This window comes from Sinocyclocheilus anshuiensis, unplaced genomic scaffold, assembly GCF_001515605.1.
Source record: "Sinocyclocheilus anshuiensis isolate Anshui unplaced genomic scaffold, SAMN03320099.WGS_v1.1 scaffold160, whole genome shotgun sequence".
Lineage (NCBI taxonomy): Eukaryota > Metazoa > Chordata > Actinopteri > Cypriniformes > Cyprinidae > Sinocyclocheilus > Sinocyclocheilus anshuiensis.
In genome coordinates this window covers 2,304,313-2,314,761 of record NW_015554119.1, presented here as the reverse complement: position 1 = coordinate 2,314,761, position 10,449 = coordinate 2,304,313, and the positions used below count along the sequence as shown (strand labels likewise).

At 34.8% G+C, this 10,449-nt stretch overlaps 1 pseudogene; it reads right to left on the bottom strand.

Annotated features, from left to right (window-relative positions):
- Positions 1 to 185: 185 nt before the first annotated feature.
- On the bottom strand, positions 186 to 5,972 carry LOC107669972 (CMP-N-acetylneuraminate-beta-galactosamide-alpha-2,3-sialyltransferase 1-like; annotated as a pseudogene).
- Between the last annotated feature and the right edge of the window lie 4,477 nt (positions 5,973 to 10,449).

The following is a 10,449-nucleotide window of genomic DNA, read 5'->3' as shown; positions in this document are numbered from 1 at the left end:
TCAGAACAATGAGCTTTGTAAAAATCGACGCGTTTCAAAAAGGCGGGGCATAGAGGAGAAACAATAATGTACAGTATGTGGAAAATAATGTGTTTTTTTAACTTTAACCCGCATAAACACATTTCATTACACCAAATACACAAAATAATGTTATTTTTAGCAGCATCATATGACCCCTTTAAATATATGATGCTGTAATGTTTGAACATCCTGACTGGTTCAACAAAAGAAAAAATGAAGCAGCCTATGGCATAATTTCATTTAGTGCCACTAGAGGAGCTCAAATTAAACACAGAAAAGTTGATCTCTTGAGAGGAAAGTCTTTGCTGCATGAATCTGCAAAATTCAATATTCAAAATTTCAATGGAATATTGTGCAGTACTAGTGTTTCTGCTTCATGTCCAACCCTTGTGAACCAAAATCTTGTTTATCTTTTGGAGCTGATTGATTGTTTCATTTTCAAATTTTCCGGCATGAACGCCGCTTTCATAGGAAGTCAAATGTTTTTTCAAAATAATGATGCCAGATTCCACCACTGGTAGCTCCAAACCCAAATACATTCACCTGTAAGAGAAAGAGTTATGTATGGATTAATACTTTCTGTGACACTGTAAAAAAAAAAAATACTTTCTGTGAAACTGTAAAAAAAAAAAAAAAAGCTGTATTATTCAAGAAAGAAAAAAAATCTGAGAAAAAATTGTCCCACAAGTAATATTAAATTAAGTTTCTTTTTTGTATTTGAACTGAGCAATAATATGTAAGCCCATTTCAACATCTGAGTAGAATAAGTAATTTTAATTTAATTAAATTTTACTAACTTGATTTTTCATACCTTTAATTTTACATATCACAACGCAACTTTAATTCCCACAGTTATTTGTTATCACTAGGGCTAAAAAATAAATCGTACTTTAATCGTGATCAAGATTTCTACTTCTCTCGATGTATTAAGCATGATCGTCTATGATATTTGCCTGCTGGTTATTTATCCTGTAAACGTTACATGTTAATTTGACATCACTCTCATGCAGTGTATGTTTCATTAATACTCAAAGCAGGGGGATGCTCTCGCACAGAAAGTTCAAAACAGACTCATAAAAGTAATAACTTGTATCAGGAAATCCCTAACATGGACAAAGGCATCTAGCTATCGCTGTAGCTAAGCTGAATGAAAAGCAGAAACGTTTTGACTGATGAAACATGAAGACAGTAAACACGACTGCAACAATATATGGTTTCTGTGCGTTTTTAAAGTCAAGTAATAAAGTATATGAATAATGCAGCACTAATTGGCATAGCATTTATTACAGTAAATAAATTATTCTGTGATATAAATGGAAAAAAAGTGTTGGTAGTAACCAATCATAAAACTGTCAGGAAAATATAGGTAAAAAATATTATAGAATACAAATTATTGGTTATTGTCCAGCAGTGTATTTCTTAGCGAATTAAAAGGAAGAGATAAGAAAAAATGAAACCTGTCAATTAGACAAAAGTCAGAAAAAAAACAACTGGTATAACATTTGATATTTCTGTCCTCCTCACTTCTGAAATGATGGCTGCGACTGAAATCGATACATTTTCTGCCCTGTTGTTTACTTAATCTTCCCAACCTGGCAACCATATGCAAGCGCTCTCTCTACATTACTGAAAATAATCTCTTGATTGATTGATTTGTTAAAGTGCAGTGATTCTGATGAAAATTCTAAAATGACAATAATCGAGATTAATAATATTTAGACAAGAAATTTACATGATTCACAGTTATTATAAATTATATTATAAACTCTATTGTGATACATTAAACAAAAACTAACACCCCCTGAATAATGATGGCAATGCCACGCCACACACAGTTTGAGACACAGAATGTGAGTTTTACCTCATCACAGATGTGAAGAGCGAGTATCAGTGTTAAGAAACCAGTGGATGGATATCTGCCATGACCTTCTGCCCAGTTATCAAAGACGTATCTTATGAATGCTGGGTGGAGAATCATCACCTAAAAACAAGAAATAAAACAGGACATTTATGAAACATGCATTTATAATATCATGTTGAGTCCGCAATAGCAATATTTCAATCAGGTAATATCAGTAAACCATACAAATCAACATTTGTCATTTGGTTGATTTCATGAGAAAGTCCGTGTTATTCACCTTGTCTTTATTTGCTTTGATTGTAGATGGGACTTTTGTATATGTTCTGTAACAGAATATGCAAGATATCAACAAACAAAAGCTGTGTGAACATGGAATGTTGCATAAACATTTCAGAAAAAAGTTTTCCTTCCAAGGGGGTACATAGCATTCCTTTGAATTGGCTCCAAGTCAAAAAGTTTTTGCATACTGTATTTTTTCACCTTTAACATGGATGATGACATCACTGAATCATCAATGAACTGACTTTAGCTGGAAAATGACTCTGTTGTTGTCTTCTTGCATGATTGACAATCTGTTTTCCTGTTTAACACTGTAAAGCTGCTTTGACAAAACCATTATTGTATAAAGCGCTATATAAATAAAGGTGACTGGACTTGACTAAACAACAGCACTCTCTATTTAATCGTGACGAGTGGAGCTGTGGGAATGGTGTGAGGCCCGTGGGGTAAATGATAATGAGCGACACCTGCGCCACTCACTGGTCTCGGGCTGCAGCTTTTACTTTCGTTTTGTATTTGTTTATTTATTTTAAAATAAAGTTTTATGTTGAAATGTTCGCCGGTTCCTGCCTCCTTCTTCCCTGAACTACGAACTTTGTTACATAAAACTTTAATAGATAGCCTAAATAAACAAACACAAAACGAAAGTAAAAGCGGTAGCCCCTCACGGACGACTGCCGCATAAAACATAATAAAACAACATAGATAGTCCAGGCCTGGTCCTCTCTTCTCCATCACTGTCGTTACTCCTCCTTTTATCCCTCCGGAGCTCCTCCGTGGGACTCGAGACCGGTGAGTGGCGCAGGTGTCACTCATTATCATTTACTCCACCGGCCTCGCTCCGCTAACTCGGCTCTGCCCCACTCGTCACATTAATATGATTAGGATGAGCCATAGAACACATTTACATTTAGCAAACACTTTAATTCAAAGCAACTTACAAATAAGACACATCATAACATTTCTGAACATTTACACAGTACTGATTTTATGTAACTTTTATGTATTTGCCATTACTTAAACACAACTATAGCTGTGAGTCAAATATGACCACATACAACAGCTTCATTTTCATTGACAGTTTCATTTATTAAAACCTTTTGTTTAATTTACTTGAATTAATTTAGTTTACAAAATAAATGGAAAAATCTTCTGCTGATTTGTTTGTATTTGGGTTTAGTGCCGTAGCAGCATTAAAGGTTATTTCATGGCAGTAGCAACTGGCAGATACAGATAATAATTAAATATTCAATATCATTTAGCTTATGAAAAGGTCAGATACTTCTGTACAACATATTAACTATGTAAGAGGTTCTTTAGTTGTATTTAAAAAACCTACAAAACAAGTATTTTAAAATTTCCCCCGATTAAAGGCAATGTTTCATGATATTAAAAAAAGAGCAGACCAAGAACATCTTTAACAGTCGAGGGAGTGCTCCAATATTGATATTTTGATGGTTCCTTGCCCTTCAACAATTACCAATAGATAATTGTAATTAAAAATGTTTACAAATGTATAAAACTGATCCGAGATCAGATGAAAACCGTGTAGACAGTAGTCCATGGGTTCACAGAGATCACCCCTAGCGGCAAGCCATTGAAATTTTCAAAACAATTATGACATAACAATTACAGGGTGTATAATTGTATAATTGTATATACATTCTTGTGTGTGATATATTAAATTTAATTATGTCACCTAGTTTACAGTCTTGCATAGGGATGTAATGATTCAATAAACTCACAATGCGATACGATTCACGACACTGGTTTCATGGTACGATTTTCTCACGATTTTTTTTTTTACAAAATGAAATTTGGAACTGAAAAAGTGTCCTTTCGTTATTTCTCAGATAAAATGCTGCACATTTCTTTGTGAAATTGAAATATCTTATGTCAAATAACAAAAAAATTAATTGAAATTTAAAATCCCAAATTAAATATATAGCATTTCCTTGGTTACCACTGTAAACAATGCAGCGCTGCACTTATAAACACTATTTCACTATGCATTATACTGAGGCAAGATGAAAATGTATGTTTAATTCTTACCGCGTTATGCTTTTAGAGGTGAAGGCACTAATGAGCCACTGAATGTCCAGAATCTTAAAAGGAAAAAGCACCAGATGGGTGGAGTTGTCCAAGTCCACAACGCTTTCAGGATACATAATTCGGTGAGTTGTCTTTAACCCCACATCCTTCTCATAACCTTCTGTCGGGCCTTTATTTATTCTGAGAGAAATACACAAACCAGATTGAGGTGTGCATGATATTAAGTTATTTAAAAAAAAATTTGTTTAAATCATCTTTTCCACATCTGAAATCACCTGGTCTAATGTGATCTCATGACTCAAGGCATTCGATCACAGCCTCAGTCGATAAATGCACGACAACATATCCATTCCATCGATACTGATGCTTCATTATTCACTAACTTGAAAAGTGAAAGCCAATCAGTAATATAATCTCATTTATTACCTTATGACAAAGTCATGAAGATCTATTAGAGACCCATAATGGGATCCCAGAAGGTTCCCAGAGTTTCCCACCACAGCACAAGTTCTGCAGCGATCTGGACCGGCATCTGAGTAGTGCTCTTTATCGGGGAAGAGCGAAAACAGCTGATCCACCACCTTTGTGTAGTTGCTGGTATTTGGTACAATTTGTAGCCCCTGTGATATTATTAAATAAGTTAGCATCAAACTTAGGTATAATATCCACTCCTGTAAAAATGTTTATAGTAGTGTACTATTTCAAGAGGTTTACATGCCTTATGTTTATTGTGAATGAATTATACCAGGGCTAGTTGTCACAAGATCTTTATCTCCAAAAGCATAAGGTTTTTAGTGAAAAGTCAAATTACATGCTTGTTTCCTCTAGCAGTGTTTTCTATGTTGGCCTTAAACATCTGGTTTAAAATTAGGATAATTTATATGGATAATTTCATTTTTATGGCAATTGTCTGCCCATATGCTGTATATTTCTATCATATTTCGATCAAAAATGGTGGACATATTGTGATGTTAAAATTAGTAAACATTTAATCAGTATTTCAGTTAGTCAACATTTTTATTTCAAATAAATGCTGTTCTTTTGAACTTCCTATTCATCAAAGAATCCTGAATAGGAATGCATCACTGTTTCCACAAAAATATTAAGCAGCACAACTGTTTTCAACATCGACACTAAAAAGAAATGTTACTTGAGCAGCAACTTAGCATATTAGAATGATTTCTGAAGGATCATGTCATGTAACACTTAAGACTGGAGTAATGATGCTGAAAATTCAGCTTTGCATGACAGGAATAAATTACATTTTTAAATATATTGCAATAGAAAACAGCTACTTTAAATTGTAATGCTATTCTACAATATTGCCGTTTTTACTGTATTTTAGACCAATGCAGCCTTGGTCAGCAAAACAGACTTCTTTCAAAAACATTAAACAAAAAGTTAGTAAATGCTGTATATGTATTTTTCAGCAATCTTTCTTACCTTCCACCACCTGGAGACGCTTGCATGTAATACACTGTTGGTGCTGTCGAGTAGAAGTGGTACATTGGGGTTGTATCGCTTTCTAAACCAGTCACTATTTCTTCTGTCCGCCACGCATATGTGGCACGCACAAGGAGATCTTTCAGACACAAAACCGTAAGAACCGTTGGTCAAAACCAACAAAGAGTTTTGAAAGTACAGAAGTAACAAGATGATAGTGGAGCTCAAGAGTACGGTCATGTAGCAGCGATGTTTCAGTAGTAAAACCACCATCTTTACATCAGTGATGTTTGAGGTTTTGTCACTTCAACCAGAAATATAATAGACCTATAGAGGGAAAGAGAGTGGTTTATGTTGAGATGCTAAAGAGACATGATATGGTAACAGCTCTGAATACAATGTGTATCACTGCACTAGCAAATACTGTCTTAAGATATTGTGAATATTCACAATAGAGCGTCTCATTGCTTAAAGAGATAGTGCATCCATGTAAACTGAATAAAATGTAGTAACGGAAGAATGGCACAGCAGTTTTAAAAGGAGTTTTAAAATTAGTTTAGTTTTAAAGATGATATTTGGTAACCAAACAGTTTATGGAAGTCCCATTGACTTCCATAGAATGGACAAAAAAATAATAATAATATGGAAGTGGGACAAGATAACTGTTTAGGCTACCAGCATTCTTCAAAATATTCCGTTGCCGTTCTTCATTTTGCATCAAGAAATTAAACAAAAGAATATAGGTAAACATATGCTTTTTATATATCCCTAAATTAAAACAAACTTTTATATATTAAATTGATTATATAGCTTTATACAGTATATAACAATTTAATTTTTTAATTCTTTTTTGTTTTTTTAAGGTGGCTACAGCTCGTAGAAAAATAACCCGCACTAATTCAGCATCCATATATACAAGTTTACATGTTACCGATACTTTTTGTAAGGAAGCAGGTGTTGTAGATCACGAATATGGGTGATTTTTTAAAAACGGATTCATAAAACTAATTTTCTCAAAAAACTCAGCAGCTTTAGAAACTGACTTGCCTAGCCTACTATGGAAGGATCCTTGAAAGTGTATTTCAGAGACTCCTCAACATACTGGCACGGTGTCAAAGCTTGGTTTATTAGAATGACTCTGCTGATGGTTTGTAAGGACTGGAGTAACTTAACCTGTATTTTATTTGCAGTTTAGCAGTAAGGAGGAGTTTATATGTGACTCCCTCTAACCTCAGTTTATCCACCTGCTGCCTGTCTCATGGGGTTTAATTACAGCACATGACAATGCACAATCCTTCCCGAAAATTTGCATTTCTACCGTCATGTGGGGCAGCTAATGTTTCAAAACCTGTAGGGCCTGAACAATTATATTTTATTACATCAATTCAACACAAAAATATTAAAAACAGTCCTTATTAATCATAAGAACACAGTTAAATGTCATACATGGGTTTTTTGTTAGTGTCCCAAGCGATTAACCAAAAAGTGGCCCAATTTACCTGATATCACCGTTTAGAATACTCTTAACGTGGCTTAATGGATTAGCGCGTTGCTTGCCTGTACATAGTATATATTTTTAATAAATTGTATTTAAAATATGGGATTTTTATAGATTGCATTTGGACCCATTTTCCTTGAACAGCACATTGTTCACCTTATAAAACAAGTACTGACCTATTCTTTCCAACCATTTTACACCCAAAAACAAAAGCACAAAAAGCACAAAAGCACTTTCATGATACCTCAAAAGCATGAGGTACCATGAAAGTGACTTGGATTTTAGCGGTGTTCATTGCCATAGTAACTTAAACTCCACAGCTAACCTGCTCCATGGGGACAGGTTATATTTTGGGTAAGAGATCTCAAACTGAAATTGGACCAATCAGATGTGAGCAAAGTGACACATGTCTGATGCAAAAAAGTCACTCTCCCAGTTTCTCTTCCTCCAAATTAAAGGTCAATATATAGTAAAAAAAAAAAAAAGGTCTGAGTTTAATGATAATTATTTTACATGATTTATCTAATTATTATATGATTTATAGTATTATTAATCCATTACACACAAGCAATTTTAGTTTAACAATTATTATAAAGCATTTATTTTAAATAAACACTAATATATACAGATCATATGTAATATAAATAAGCTGTAGAATCAATAGATAACGCTTTAAAAATGACTACATCTTCAAGACATGACCTTACATGTTCAAGTCTCTATTGCTATTTATTATCAACTATATAAATTCACTTCACAAGGGTCACTTGTGACTGCACTGATAAAGCAAGATTATTATCTTTTATTTGTCCTCTTTCATGGACAAGTACTTTCTTCAGTGTAAATGCGTTCAAATTCCTCATATTCTTCAATCTCTTAAAGAGTTTTGAATCCTGCTGGCTCTCTAGCGAGAAGTGAATTATCACACTTGCTTTGTGTTACAAGGCATGTGACTTGGATGTCTGTCACTGTTGTCACACATTCATGTGCAGGTGCTCCACAAACTCAGGATCAAAGCCTAAGCTGACAAAGAAAGTTGATAATCAGCATCATGGTACCAACAAAGCCGGATTGGAGTGGTTTGGTTTTGTCAACTCAAAACTAATCCTGTAACTCTGAATTTGTTCAACTACCATCATGGTACAGGCTCCTGATCCTGCACTAGACAAGAAAATACAGACATAAACACAATGTTTTTTTACATGCTCATTTAAAGTCTTTTTTGTGAAGTTTAACATAATATTGTCTGGCCAGAGCCTCTGTAAAATGGTAAAGTTTTAAAGCACTAAAAAAATCTGGGGTGCCTGCAGGATTTCATCAGGTGGTCGTCTCAGGGTGCAGGTCCAACCATCTGGTCTGGGTCTGGACGGGATCCGGCTGACTATGATAAACTTAGGACAAGGATGAGACAGAAAGAATAAAATAAGTAATAAGTATCGGTGTTGACTTTTTCTCACAGCACCTGTAATCACACAAGTAAATTTTCATACAAAATTTCATGAAATCTCATAGTAGCCACAAATGTTTAAATTTTTAAAGGGATACACATAACCACTGCCCTTTACAACAAACGTGTAACTGACATTTAAAGAAGTTTGACATTTTGGGAAATGTGCTTATTTGCTCATTCTTGCCAAGATTTATTTGAAAATCTCTCATGTCTAAATGGTAAACATAAAGCTACAGCCAGTCAGCTGGTTAGTTTAGTGTCAAGGCTGGAAACAGGCAGAAACAGCTGGACTGGCTACAGTCCTCACTGCAAACTGTAGCGCAATGACATACTGAATTAAATCCAATACATAGTGAACATTGTAACATGTAGGGGTAGGGTTAGCTTCTGTTATTTATCCAATACATTTAGTGAACATTTGGGCGGGGTTATGCAAATCTTCCCACAACGTGACGTAGACATGTGGGGGCGTGTTTAAACGAGGCATTTTAGGAGGGCGTGGACGAGTCTTAACTTTTATAAAGAATATCTCTTTGGGTTTGAGACTTTAGTCTTTGCAACTTTAGGGATCTTAGCTATTCACGAACAGCTTGCAACACTCCAAAGAGAAAGGAAAACTTGAAATCGCAAGATCATGTGGTAGTTCATCAGTGCTATCCAGTATGTGCGTCGAGCTGCAGGCTGCAGGGAGGACGGTCTCCCAAACCTAACAAAATTCAACAACGGGTAATGTAACAAAGGGTTATGAAATGGGACTATACTTTGAAAAAGACCAGCTGTCTTTGTGAATCATTGTCAGTATTAGAGAAAATAACCAGCTACATCAAGTTTAAAATGATATTTAATCTTACTTTACTCAGACAGCAGGAAAAGATCAAAAACTTACATACCCCAAAAGAGACTGGTGCCACGTGAGAATAAGCTGTAGGCTGCAAAAGAAAAAACACATATATAACATTAATGTACAGTATCTTCATTTGATTTTACATATGATTTAATTGTCTGAAACAAGGGGAGCTGGGGAATATATTCAAGATGCTCCTAACTTAACTCATCTTTCCGGATGGGATTTTAACCATTGGGAAATACAGGATCTGGTCTGTATAGACACAGAAAGACATTCAGTAGGTCAAAGCCAAATCCTCCACAGTACAGAGAGGAAGAGGCAGTGAGGCGAAGATATGATGAGGGAGGTGAATATTAGTCACGGTTGTCCACATTCTGAGTCATAACTTGAGGATAAACTGCTGACTACTCTTGTCTAACTCTGGTTCGGATTAATTGAACGGCTTCAGGATGTCCGGTCAGAACTTTAGGTCTCACACCAGGAATGTACTTCAGGGTGATTTATTGTGCAAAGATGTGTGTGGTTCTGTAAATATAAAACAGTATACAGATATAAATAATTGAATAAATATACATTAACAGATCTTTATAGCAGTACTTGAATACTCATAAGTAACAGCCTTGTAAATGATATATTAGAGAACTTAACATGAAGTAAACCATATAAATATAATATAGATATAAATACGAATCGAAGTTCTATAAAATTATCGCACTACTGCACTGTGTGTCTAGCTCACGTGCCTAACTCGTCAGGTGAACAAGCTCGAACATGTTCCCTGAGATGCGTTTCAAGTCTACGCATTATAGCCTAATATGCAATATAACATTAAATACTCTATCAAACAAATAATACAGGAGAATTATAACATTTTGTCCACAAGATAAGGTGCAAATATAATTAACAATGTAAACATTTAGGCGGAATGTCGCTGTAGCGGTCATTATCTCTCTCGTGAACTTATCATACAATAAATTAGGTAAACGTACTTACGATTA